We start from the raw sequence: 13,258 nt of genomic DNA, 5'->3' as shown, positions 1-13,258 counted from the left end.
AAAAAAGATTTTTTAAAATTACATATATATAAACTTTTTTAAATTGGATTTTAATTTTTTAAAAATCAAAATACCTAATTTTCTTAATTTTAGCAATTATTTTGAGGCTCAAAGTACCAAATTTCTATTAGAGATTTTAGTTGGCACGATCTTACCATACATATATATTTTTTTCTTTAAAAAAAAAAAAGTCTCAAAAACTTATGATTACCATTTTGAAGTGTTCTCCATTGCCGACATGAATTGTTTATTATATGCTTTATTTCTTTCATTTTTTTTAATCTAATCACACAGATTAATAACTTAAATTCTTATTTTCTTTAATTTGAACAAAAACATTGTGGACTTGTACAAAATTGACCATAAAATCAGATCCAGATCATTGGTGCTAATGATTGAGTAATCTAAGGTGTATAGAATTATTCAACTGCTTATGATATATTATATATTTGTTATACATTATATTATATTATTTCATTATCCATTGTTATTTAACCAAATATATAATCTCTACTTTAGCTTATTCTATTTTTATATCAAAATGTGGAGGAAAGAATAATATAAAGGGTGGTTTTTGCTTAGTGATTTTAGCATTTCTTTGGAAGAAGAGGATTACTTATTGAATCTTGATGCCTTTCAAATTTGCAGCTAATTTGTAACAACCCCGGAAATTCAAAATGGAATGTATATTAAAAATATCAAATGCGGAAGCGAAGTCCAAAATTCGATTAACATCCCTTACACTAAAACCAAAAACGTGCTCACAATATAAAAGATCAAACTATCTAAAGGAGAAACTTGAAAGTAAAAGCTACAAATATAGCTATGGAGTCTTTAGGCGTCCCCTTCGTCGTCCTCCTGCGGAACTGGCTCGGGAACAAGGTCTTCCTGATATGAAATGATTAAATAAGGAATGAGCTACACTAGCCCAGTAAAGACATCACGATATCTCACCGTCACGGAGGTAAAGGTGGGTAGAAAACACAAAAAGACCAATGGAGCATAATTTACAACAAAACCTTTTATCAATAATAAAACCTTTACCATTCACTTACCTCGGTGAAATTCATAAGTCAATATACGAAAACAATAACATCATCATCATCATGAAATCATATATAAACTGTATAACGTAATACTTATCAAGTCTTTCGTAATACAATCGTTATACAACATATTTTCCTCATTTACCAGCCCACTAGTATCCATGGGGATCCATAGGGGTCCCGCTACCCGTTAACCCTTAACACTTGAAATCATATTCCAGGGCCGTCCCCATACCCCGTCCGGTATGGGCGCTAAAACTATAAACCTCATTACCCCGTCCGGTATGAGGGTGAAACGGGCCGTCCCCATACCCCGTCCGGTATGGGCGCCAAAACACATAAGATCTCCATACCCCGTCCGGTATGGGAGACCACAATCCCGGTAGGGTTCCCTACGGACCCGGTCCGTCCACCATCTCCCAAGATATCTAGTCAGGCTGACCACATTATACAATTACCCATTTACATAATCTTTCATTCTCTTTTTCCCTCAATCAGCATTATCAATACACATACAAACAAGCAAGACGATAATTTATGCCAAACAGACAACATACAGTATCAATATCCCAATCATTCAATCCATAATCAGTAAAATAGTAAAATATGCACACAAAACTATAAAATGAAAACATCAAACCTCATGCTGCATTTAAAACTGTAAAATATGCCAAATAACAGTTAACCGACGAACACACTAGACTCGGGCTCCATTAGCGACCTTAAGCAATTTCACACATTCGTTGATTCATGAAATATCATTTTATCATTTATTGAACTTTAATACCGTGATAGAAAATAGGGTGAGGGGTCCTTACTCGTTTCGGGGTCCGAACACGGCTTCGCAGTGCGCCTACAGGTTGTCTCTAATTTTCCCTGAATTTTTCCCGGGGAACTGAAACGCACTACTGGTACCTGCACGTGTTCCAAAAAAATTCCAAATTAGGCCCAGGGCCCTTTTCGGCCAATATCGCATTTCCGGCACGGCGGCTCCGCCGTACTCCGGTGACGGCGCCGCCGCTTGTGGCGGCGATTCGCCTCGGTTTGGCCGTTTTTGACCATTTCGGGCCAAATTCGGCTGCACTTGCATCGATCCTTGCAATTAAATAACTCTAGGGCCCTCGGGGGGCCAAAATATTACGGAAAATCGAAGCTTACCGGCGGCGGTACTCTCGGGTGCGGCGGCTCTCCGGTGAAGTTCGTGTTTTGGTGATTCGACTCCGATCAACCTGTAGAGAAAAGAATGGTGATCACGGTGATATAAAAATTGCATTAAACGGAGGCCGGGAAGGGCCTCATCGGAGGCAAAAACCGAGGAGGGGTGCAGCGGCGCCGCTGGGCCCCGGCCGTTTGGCCGGGATTTTGGCTCCGATTTGGCCACAGGGGAAATCAGCGTGGAAAAACAAGTCGGGGGTATGAAATTTACCTCGATCGGCGGTCGGAAATCCCTCCGGTGCGGCGGCGGGTGGCGGCGGCCGGCTTCTGGTTCGTCTTCTTCGGCGAGGGCAGGCGGCTAGGGTTTGTGGTCTGGTGTGGGGGTCTTATTTATACTCTTTTGCCTTTTGATCTCAGCCGTCCATTTTGATTTAATCTGGGCCGTCCGTTTTTGATTGAATCTGGGCCGTCCGTGCGATTGCATCTGGGCCGTCCGATCGCACGTTCGATCTGGGCCGTCCGATCGCGCATACGCAGATCGCCAACGTGGCCCGTCCCGGATCGACGTGGTCTTGCCACGTGGCAGGTCCCGGTTGGCCGGGACTGCTGACTGGGTCTGCTGACATGGCTGCTGACGTGGCCCCCTCTTTTTTTTTTTTTCTTCTCTTCTTCTTCAATTTTCCGGGCGCTACATAATTTACACCGAGTAATGTTTTATATCAAGATACTAATTTTTATCAATCTTTTTATTAATACAAAATGTCACTACTGAAATATATCTTTTAAGAAGATATGTATTTTTTTTTTTAAATTTTTATCTTTCTAATTTTGTATTGTCAGTGAGATTTTAGTTTAACGTTTTATAATAAGAGCATAATAAGAAGGAAACCATCATCAGAGCATAATTTACAACAAAACCTTTTATCAATAATAAAACCTTTACCATTCACTTACCTCGGTGAAATTCATAAGTCAATATACGAAAACAATAACATCATCATCATCATGAAATCATATATAAACTGTATAACGTAATACTTATCAAGTCTTTCGTAATACAATCGTTATTCAACATATTTTCCTCATTTACCAGCCCACTAGTATCCATGGGGATCCATAGGGGTCCCGCTACCCGTTAACCCTTAACACTTGAAATCATATTCCAGGGCCGTCCCCATACCCCGTCCGGTATGGGCGCTAAAACTATAAACCTCATTACCCCGTCCGGTATGAGGGTGAAACGGGCCGTCCCCATACCCCGTCCGGTATGGGCGCCAAAACACATAAGATCTCCATACCCCGTCCGGTATGGGAGACCACAATCCCGGTAGGGTTCCCTACGGACCCGGTCCGTCCACCATCTCCCAAGATATCTAGTCAGGCTGACCACATTATACAATTACTCATTTACATAATCTTTCATTCTCTTTTTCCCTCAATCAGCATTATCAATACACATACAAACAAGCAAGACGATAATTTATGCCAAACAGACAACATACAGTATCAATATCCCAATCATTCAATCCATAATCAGTAAAATAGTAAAATATGCACACAAAACTATAAAATGAAAACATCAAACCTCATGCTGCATTTAAAACTGTAAAATATGCCAAATAACAGTTAACCGACAAACACACTAGACTCGGGCTCCATTAGCGACCTTAAGCAATTTCACACATTCGTTGATTCATGAAATATCATTTTATCATTTATTGAACTTTAATACCGTGATAGAAAATAGGGTGAGGGGTCCTTACTCGTTTCGGGGTCCGAACACGGCTTCGCAGTGCGCCTACAGGTTGTCTCTAATTTTCCCTGAATTTTTTCCGGGGAACTGAAACGCACTACTGGTACCTGCACGTGTTCCAAAAAAATCCCAAATTAGGCCCAGGGCCCTTTTCGGCCAATATCGCATTTCCGGCACGGCGGCTCCGCCGTACTCCGGTGACGGCGCCGCCGCTTGTGGCGGCGATTCGCCTCGGTTTGGCCGTTTTTGACCATTTCGGGCCAAATTCGGCTGCACTTGCATCGATCCTTGCAATTAAATAACTCTAGGGCCCTCGGGGGGCCAAAATATTACGGAAAATCGAAGCTTACCGGCGGCGGTACTCTCGGGTGCGGCGGCTCTCCGGTGAAGTTCGTGTTTTGGTGATTCGACTCCGATCAACCTGTAGAGAAAAGAATGGTGATCACGGTGATATAAAAATTGCATTAAACGGAGGCCGGGAAGGGCCTCATCGGAGGCAAAAACCGAGGAGGGGTGCAGCGGCGCCGCTGGGCCCCGGCCGTTTGGCCGGGATTTTGGCTCCGATTTGGCCACAGGGGAAATCAGCGTGGAAAAACAAGTCGGGGGTATGAAATTTACCTCGATCGGCGGTCGGAAATCCCTCCGGTGCGGCGGCGGGTGGCGGCGGCCGGCTTCTGGTTCGTCTTCTTCGGCGAGGGCAGGCGGCTAGGGTTTGTGGTCTGGTGTGGGGGTCTTATTTATACTCTTTTGCCTTTTGATCTCAGCCGTCCATTTTGATTTAATCTGGGCCGTCCGTTTTTGATTGAATCTGGGCCGTCCGTGCGATTGCATCTGGGCCGTCCGATCGCACGTTCGATCTGGGCCGTCCGATCGCGCATACGCAGATCGCCAACGTGGCCCGTCCCGGATCGACGTGGTCTTGCCACGTGGCAGGTCCCGGTTGGCCGGGACTGCTGACTGGGTCTGCTGACATGGCTGCTGACGTGGCCCCCTCTTTTTTTTTTTTTCTTCTCTTCTTCTTCAATTTTCCGGGCGCTACATAATTTACACCGAGTAATGTTTTATATCAAGATACTAATTTTTATCAATCTTTTTATTAATACAAAATGTCACTACTGAAATATATCTTTTAAGAAGATATGTATTTTTTTTTTTTAAATTTTTATCTTTCTAATTTTGTATTGTCAGTGAGATTTTAGTTTAACGTTTTATAATAAGAGCATAATAAGAAGGAAACCATCATCAGAATTTAATGCTAGGTGCAAGATTCAATTGTAATATTCTGATTTTTTAAAAATAAATAACTAAAGAAAAACATTTAAATTCACCACGTAATAAGGGATGAAGCACACTTATTTATTTTGTAAATAAAAAAGGTGTGAATATGTTAAATTAAGATTAAAATCTATCAAAATGTGAAAAATAATTGAAATAATTGATTTAGGGACCTTTTCAAAATGAAATATCAAAGTTAGGGCCATTTTGAAATAAAAATAGACTCAACTGAAAGAATGTTAGGAGACCAACGGCCAATCTATAATTTTTTAAACAAGAGCCATGTAGGATCGCTGACTCACATGCGCAACGAGTACGATCGCGCCGCGTGGATGCCATGCTAGCAAGTGACGCAACGCGGATGAGGTGCTGGCGATCCGCGCACTCGTGAACGAACAGCTCTCCCTTCGCCACGTAGACGATGCAGATCTATTAAGGGAGAGTATTTAAGCTTCACCCCTGTCGGCTCCATAAACCCTAAACGACAAGGTAGACCGGAGAAGAAAGAAAAAGATGCCGGAGGAGGTTGTAGTGGCAGAGCATGGCAGCACCACCACGCCGGAACCCCAAACTGACCCTCAGTAAGTGATTTTTTATGTTTTCCTCTGTCTTTCTGTTTTCATTGCCATTTTTTAGCATTCATCAATGATTTCAACTAAGAGTTCGAGCCCGAAAGTGGAGTGACCAAGCTGGTAGCTAGGAAACCAATGCGACTCCGGTAAGCTATCTCTTCCCCTCTTTTCACCCTTTTTCCTTCCAATTAGCATCTTGAAAGTCTTGTTGTGCAGAATTAAAAAGCAAAAGGAGGAAAAAAAAAAACAAAAAAAAAACATAAAACTTAGGGACGGGAAGCCGAGTCGCAACGCCTCGAGTCTCTGATTCCGGTAAGGATCCCGAATCTATTCCTGTAATAGTTTATTGAAGTTTAAATCAGATATATTGTTTGAAAAGAAAAGGGAAAATATAATAATAATGAAAAAAATAATAATAATTTTAATAATAATAATTAAGTACCGACAAAGCAATTCCATCATGTTCTGTAATCTGTTTGTACATATTTTCTGTACATGATATGTTTACATATGTGACGGTACATAAAAAATGTACAAATATATATATGCATATATAGAGATATTCGATTTGAGTGCATATGTTAATAAGTGGATATATAATGATTTTTATATTTTCGTTCATGGTATGTTGATGTATGTGATGATACATGTGATGTATATAGCAATATATATTTTAATTATGAGACATGTGATGATGGGTAGATGTGTAAGAACCTCTATGAGTGTTGTAGTTATGTGCGTAAGTGTGTTCTTATACTGTATAGTGTTGGATGTTAATATTAGTGCATATGACGAGTAATTGGAGTTGCTAGTGATTGAATGACAAGATGTGAATGTGCATATATGTGTGTTAAGTGGGAAATATGTGATGAAAAGTTAGGAAAAGTATACAATACGTTATGTGTTTTGGATGATTTTACCTTGATTTTGTGGTGGTTATGGTTTGGTTGTGGAGTGAAACCCACTGTAAATACAAAATAACAACAATTACCCATACGAGTTGGGGTATGTTGGCGACTGGTTAGCTATGGCCCTCATATAGGTTTGGGTATGAGAATGGCTGGTGTTTGTGGTGCCCACATAGGTTGGGGTGTGAGGTGGCGGATAATTGTTGTGCTCATATGGGTTGGGGTATGAGTACGATCAATGATTTATCATTGATTTCAGAAAAGTTTTTGAGTATCCACGAGTAGTAGAAACCCTTTAATGTGTTAAATGAAAATTGAATATATAAGTGACTCTGAATATCAAACAAAAGATAAAGGTAAAATTAAAATATGAGGTGGGGTATTCTTCTATATTGAAATTAGTTTGGAGAGTTCCATCAAAACTAAATAATAAGTACATGGAGGGGCCATAGTTGTTTAATGAAAATATTTTCCCAATAATGGCACAAGAGATTATATTCCTGACGTGTCGAGTTTCAATGGCTTTGAAACTTATTTATTGTGCCATCTATTTATTGCGACAAAAGTCCCTTGCTCTATTTCTTTCTATTTTTTCTCCTATCTAACTTTTGAATTTAACATTGAATGAAGCAATTGCTACTTCAATTCCAATCTCCAAACCCATAAATTAATTCTCATCATAATTAAAAATGTACTAAATTTGGATATGCAACAATCACAAAATAAATTTGATTAGTGAATACACGTGTATACAAAAAAATAATAATAATAAAGTATGTGTGTGTATATATATTACCTTATGGGGGGACTAAATAATGGATTGCAATGTTCTTTGTCAACGAGAAATCAAGCAATGAAGCTATTTTTAGTGTTGAAAATTATCTCCAACCTAGATTAATTTTCAATATGCATTACATTAGTTTATTTTTTTAATATAGATGAAATAAAGTCTATTTTTTTCTCGGCTTATTATTTGTAAGAATCAAAATCAATTGACTAATTTAGAAAGTGTACCGCCTTATTAATTTTCAAACTATATATTAAAATTAGTACAACTTCAATTTCTCTTAATAGTTAAATACTATTTTATTTATTTATTTATTATCTCATTATAAATATAAAATGAATTAATTGTTTTGATAATAAATACACTTTTCTAAATTTCTAAATAGGAATATATACAAATTCAAAACTAAATAAATTAAAAGTGAAAAGAAGAAAGAAGTTAATAACATAAAAGAATTAATGATTTTATGTATAATTAAACTTAAATCAGTAAGTAAGAAAATTAATTTTATTTATAAATATATCGAATAATGAACTAATTTTAAAATTAACTCTATAATTTAGAATAATTTCAAATATAAAAATGTCAATTTGTTCTAATTTTTTATAAAATTATTTTTGTGTATGTATCCCTTTAGAGGATGTCATGAGATAGCTTTTGAAAGTTGATAAGGAAGCGAGCAAGTGACTTGAGAATCAAAGTGTGATTATATGTGTGTGTGTGTTTGTGGATGGATGGTGGCAGTCATGTCACAATTAACAACCTCCCCATCTTTTTCCTCAATTTCTTTAGCAATCACATATTTTTGCTTTTGTTTTCTCTTCTATCAATAACATTATTTACCAAACGATGCCTTTTTCCTTTACCAATTTCCAGGATGAGATTAATTTCTAATTTTTATGAGCAGTAGAATTAAGAATAATAAAAGGAAAAAGCTCACTTTATTGCCAAGCAAACCTTTAGGCCGATTCTATCATTAAGAGACAAAAGGGTAACATGTTTGTAACTCATGATGCCGAACATCATCATGAAAGTATATATATATATATATATTATATTTCTAAATTTGTTTGTAAATTATGTTGTGTTCAAATAAATTTAAAAATATTAAAATTGAAACCGAAGAAAGTTAGTTTGTCATGATATGATCAGTGATCTTTTATCTATGGAGTATCTGCTTCTACTCCTCTCATCCCTTAAATTTTGTTCTTTCTTGCTCACGGTAACTACATATTTATCCTTTCTAATTAAAGTTTCTATTTATTCCATTTGTACATACCTTTCTCAACACACCTTTTATTAGACAAACATTCCTTGACCCTCTATATCCCCTAACTATCCATAAATATCCCCATGTATACCCTCTCCTAGTCTTTCTATTAAACTCAAGCCTAATAACTATATATGAGAATCACTTGTTCTTTGTCTTTTTCCCTTATGTTGATTAGCTACTTTTATTGTGTCTTCTTCTTTTATTACCAATTACCTTCTCTATTACCATGTCATCCCCTAAAAATTTGAATTTGATTATTCATCAAGCAAGACAAGTAACATACACAAACATAGAGCTTAATATGGACTCATATTCCAATTAAAACAAATAGTCAAATGCATCGATGGGTAAAATCCTCTTATCGATAGTTATCTCTACCTCTACTCTCACTTGGATATTAAACAATATTTGAGTCAGATAGTAGAAGTTTGTGGTTTAAGGTCCATCTTTTCCTCTTTGTTTCACTCACCAATTATTTAAAGCAAATATCTTAAACAGGGGAGTCTAATTCATAAGATGCAAACCCTAATCCTTATACTTACCCATATCAAACTATTTTGTATACCCTAGAGTTCTCCATTGGGTTAGTAGTATGGGTTCGTATTAAAGGGTTGCCCCTTGAAATAATAAACACATACAATGTAACTTAAATAAGGAAACTTTTTGGTCTATCCTGAACATATAAATCGTTAGGGAACCAATCTAACGGCCCCGAAAATTTAAGTGAAGATATATGTATTAAAAATCCTAAGTGCGGAAGCGAAATAAAAATTCTGATTAACATCTCTTACACAATAACCATAAACGTGCTCAACTTATGAAAGAATAAGGTAATTAAAAGAAATACTCGAAATAAAAACTATAAAGAGAACTATAAAATCTTTAGGCGTCTAACTCGCCGTCTTCCTGCGGAACGGGCTGGGAAACCACGTCTTCCTGATCTGAAATGGTTAAATAAGGAATGAGCTACATTAACCCAGTAAAGACATCACACTATCTCACTGCCACAGAAGTAAAAGTTGGTAGAAAATAAAAACAACCAATTGAGCATAATTTATAACAAACTCATTTATTAATAATAAAAACTTTTACTGTCCACTTACCTCGGTGAGATTCGTGAAAATAACATATGAAAACAATAACATTATAATCATCATAAAATCATATATACTTTGTAACATAACACATGTTATACTTTTGCACTTCAATAATCAGACAACAAATTTTCTCTTTTACCAGCCTACTAATATCCATGGGGATCCATAGGGGGTCTCCGCTACACGTGAACCATTAACATTAATAACTTAATTCCAGGGCCGTCACCATACCCCGTCCGGTATGGGCGCCAAAACCATGAACCTCAATACTCCGTCCGGTATGAGGGTGAAACGGGCCGTCCCCATACCCCGTCCGGTATAGGCGCCAAAACTATAAATCTCAATACCCTGTTCAGTGTGAGGGTGAAACGGGCCGTCCACATACCCCGTCCGATATGGGCGCCAAAACACATAAGGTCTCCATACCCCGTCCAATATGAGAAATCACATTTCCGGTAGGGTTCCCTACGGATCCGGTCCGTCCACCATCTCCCAGGATATATTGTCAGGCTGTCCACATTATCCATTTATCAATTCACATAACATTTTTTCCATTTTCTTTGGTCTCAATTTTTCAATCATACACAAACACGTAAACCAATAATGAACACCAAACAAAACAACACAACATCAGGTTCACCATAATTCAAACCATAATAAAAGAAACCATGATTCATGCATACGAGACCATAAAATAAATACATCAAATACCATACTGCATTTAAAACTGAAACATAGATCAAACAACAACTGACCGAAAAATACATCAGATTCGGGCTCCATTTGTAACCTTAATTAATTATACACATGTATTAATTCATGAAATGCCGTTTTATAATTTATTGAGCTTTAATACCGTGATAGAAAATAGGGTGAGAAATCCTTACTTGTTTCGGGGTTTGAAATCGACTCTATAATGCGCCTACGGGCTATCCCTAAATTTCTTGAATTTTTCCCGAAAAACTGAAATGTACTACCGGTATTTGCACGTGTCCCAAAAAATCCCAAATCAGACCTAGGGCCCCTTTCGGCTAATATCAGAATTCTGGCACGGTGGCTCTGCCATGCTCCGGCGATGACACCGCTGCCCGCGGTGGCGATCCGCCTCGAGTTGGCCATTTTCGGCCGAATTCGACCAAACTTGCATTGGTTTCTGCGATAAAACAACCCTAGGGCCCTCGGTGAGCCAAAAAATCACGAAAAACTGAGACTTACAGGTGGCGGAGCTCTTGGGTGCAGCAGCTTCTCCGGCGCGAGTTGCGGTTTGATGTTTTGCTTCGGTCAACCTGTAGAAAAAAGAACGGTGATCACAGTGGTGTAAAAATTGCATCGAACGGGAACAAAAAATGGCCTCATCGGAGACAAAAATCGAAGGAAGCCGCGGCGGCGGCGCTAGACTTCGGCGGTGTTTTTCGGCCGATTGGCCAGTGGTTTGGCTCCGATTTGGCCATAGGCAGATTCAGCTTCGAAAATCGAGCCAATGGGAGAAAATTTACCTCGTTTGGTAGTCGGAAAACCCTCCGGTGCAGTGGCGATGGCCGGCTCCTCCGGCGAGAATACTGGCGGCTAGGGTTTGGGGTCGGGTGTGGGTGAGGTTATTTATAACCTTCCCCTTTTAATTTCAACCGTCCATCACGATTTAATCTGGACTGTTCGATCACGATTAAAATGAAAATAAATCTGGACCGTCCATTGCAATGCGATCTGGACCGTCCGTGCGTGATTCAATCTGGGCTGTCCACACGCGTGAGATCTGGGCCGTCCGTGCGCGTGAGATATGGGTCGTCCGCATGCGTGAGATCTGGACCGTTCGATCACATGCACGCGGATCACTCACGTGGCTCTGTCCCGCGTCAATTTCCTTGCCACGCGGCGTGTTCTGGTTGGCCGGGGTTGCTGACTGGGCTGCTGACGTGGCACAACTTTCTTAAATTACGTTTTGACCCCCAGTTTCTGATTTTCTTTTTAAAACACCCCTAGAATCCAAATTTTCACCTCTTTTTTCCAAAATCAATTTCAATTAAATCCCAAAAATAATTTTACCCAATTTTATCATTATTATTATTTTTATTTTTATTAAATTAAATTAAAACCTTATAAATTAAATATTGAAAAATTAAACTAAAATTCTAATATAAATTAAAATAAATTAAAAAATAAAAATAATAAATTTGGGTATTACAACCAAGGCATTGATCAGACTATTTGCGTATCAAAATCAAGTATAATTTTAACAGTCCCTTCCTTCTAGGTGTATTTCTTACTTTAGCCATATGAGAAGAGTTATTGATCCATTTTTAGTATGAAAATATATATAAAGTTTGTTATAACTATGGATTTATTTTTCATACTTCTCTATCATGTGTTATTACCAAAAATGACATAGCTCTTTCCCTCATGGGAAAATTTCTTAAGCCTTTTGGCCCATGGCTTAAAATTGATGCCCATTCTCCCAATTCTTAACATGTTTGGGTCGAAGGAGCAGTCCTACTATAAACTTTTCTTACTTCATCCTATTCATAGCTGTTCCATGTCGTCTTGACTCCATGTTCACAACTCAACCCTATTGTTATACCTGCCCACTCCAGCTATCCCTCCTTCTCAAATTCTATGAGCATTACGTCATTAATAATATCCTGTATCATGTGAACCTTCTTTTCTTATAATCGACTAAACGATTGAAGAAACAATGAAAGAGGGCCACAAAACAATGTCAATTGGTGATTAGGTATAAGGCATTTAAACAATACTGTTTAAGCTGCAAAAAAAGAGCTAGATCTTCTCAGGATCGGGTTTTGTTTCTTTTGGTTAAAAAGAAGAAAAATGAGAAATGGAATGAAGAGGAATGGGCTTGGACTAGGTTCATTTTAAAAGCCTTAAGCGATTTACATGGGTTGAGTTTAAATCAATGAAAAGAGTGAGCCCTCATTCTTATTTCCGTTTGTTTCTTTGTTCATTTTTTTTCCGTTTTTCTCTATTTTTCATCTTTTATTTAATTTTTACTTTTTTTATTCTCTCTCTCTCTTATCATAATGATAAAAAACTAATAATAAAAATAACAATAATAACAATAGCAATAATAATGATAAGTAAACTAACCATTTTTATGTTTGACCATTCATTGTTCATTTAATTTTTATTGCTACTATCCTTATTATTAGTTATAAGCTAGATAAGATTGTAGTATGATAACAATCTTACTTCTAATCACTCCTAGAATCTCTCTTTCTCTCTCTATTTATTTACGAGCTGTTTTTCCATAATTAGCCTCCTAGATTCTCTCTCTTTTCACTAGTATATACCCATTACCAAAGCCCACTAGCCTTTACTACCCTTTTGGTCCAACCCGTTGTAGAACCTCATCTTTAGTTGCATGTATCTTAAAATGACAT

The sequence above is a fragment of the Carica papaya genome, chromosome 4, assembly GCF_054855325.1.
Source record: "Carica papaya isolate Zhongbai chromosome 4, ASM5485532v1, whole genome shotgun sequence".
Taxonomy (NCBI): Eukaryota; Viridiplantae; Streptophyta; class Magnoliopsida; order Brassicales; family Caricaceae; genus Carica; species Carica papaya.
Note: the sequence above shows the minus strand (reverse complement) of the source record.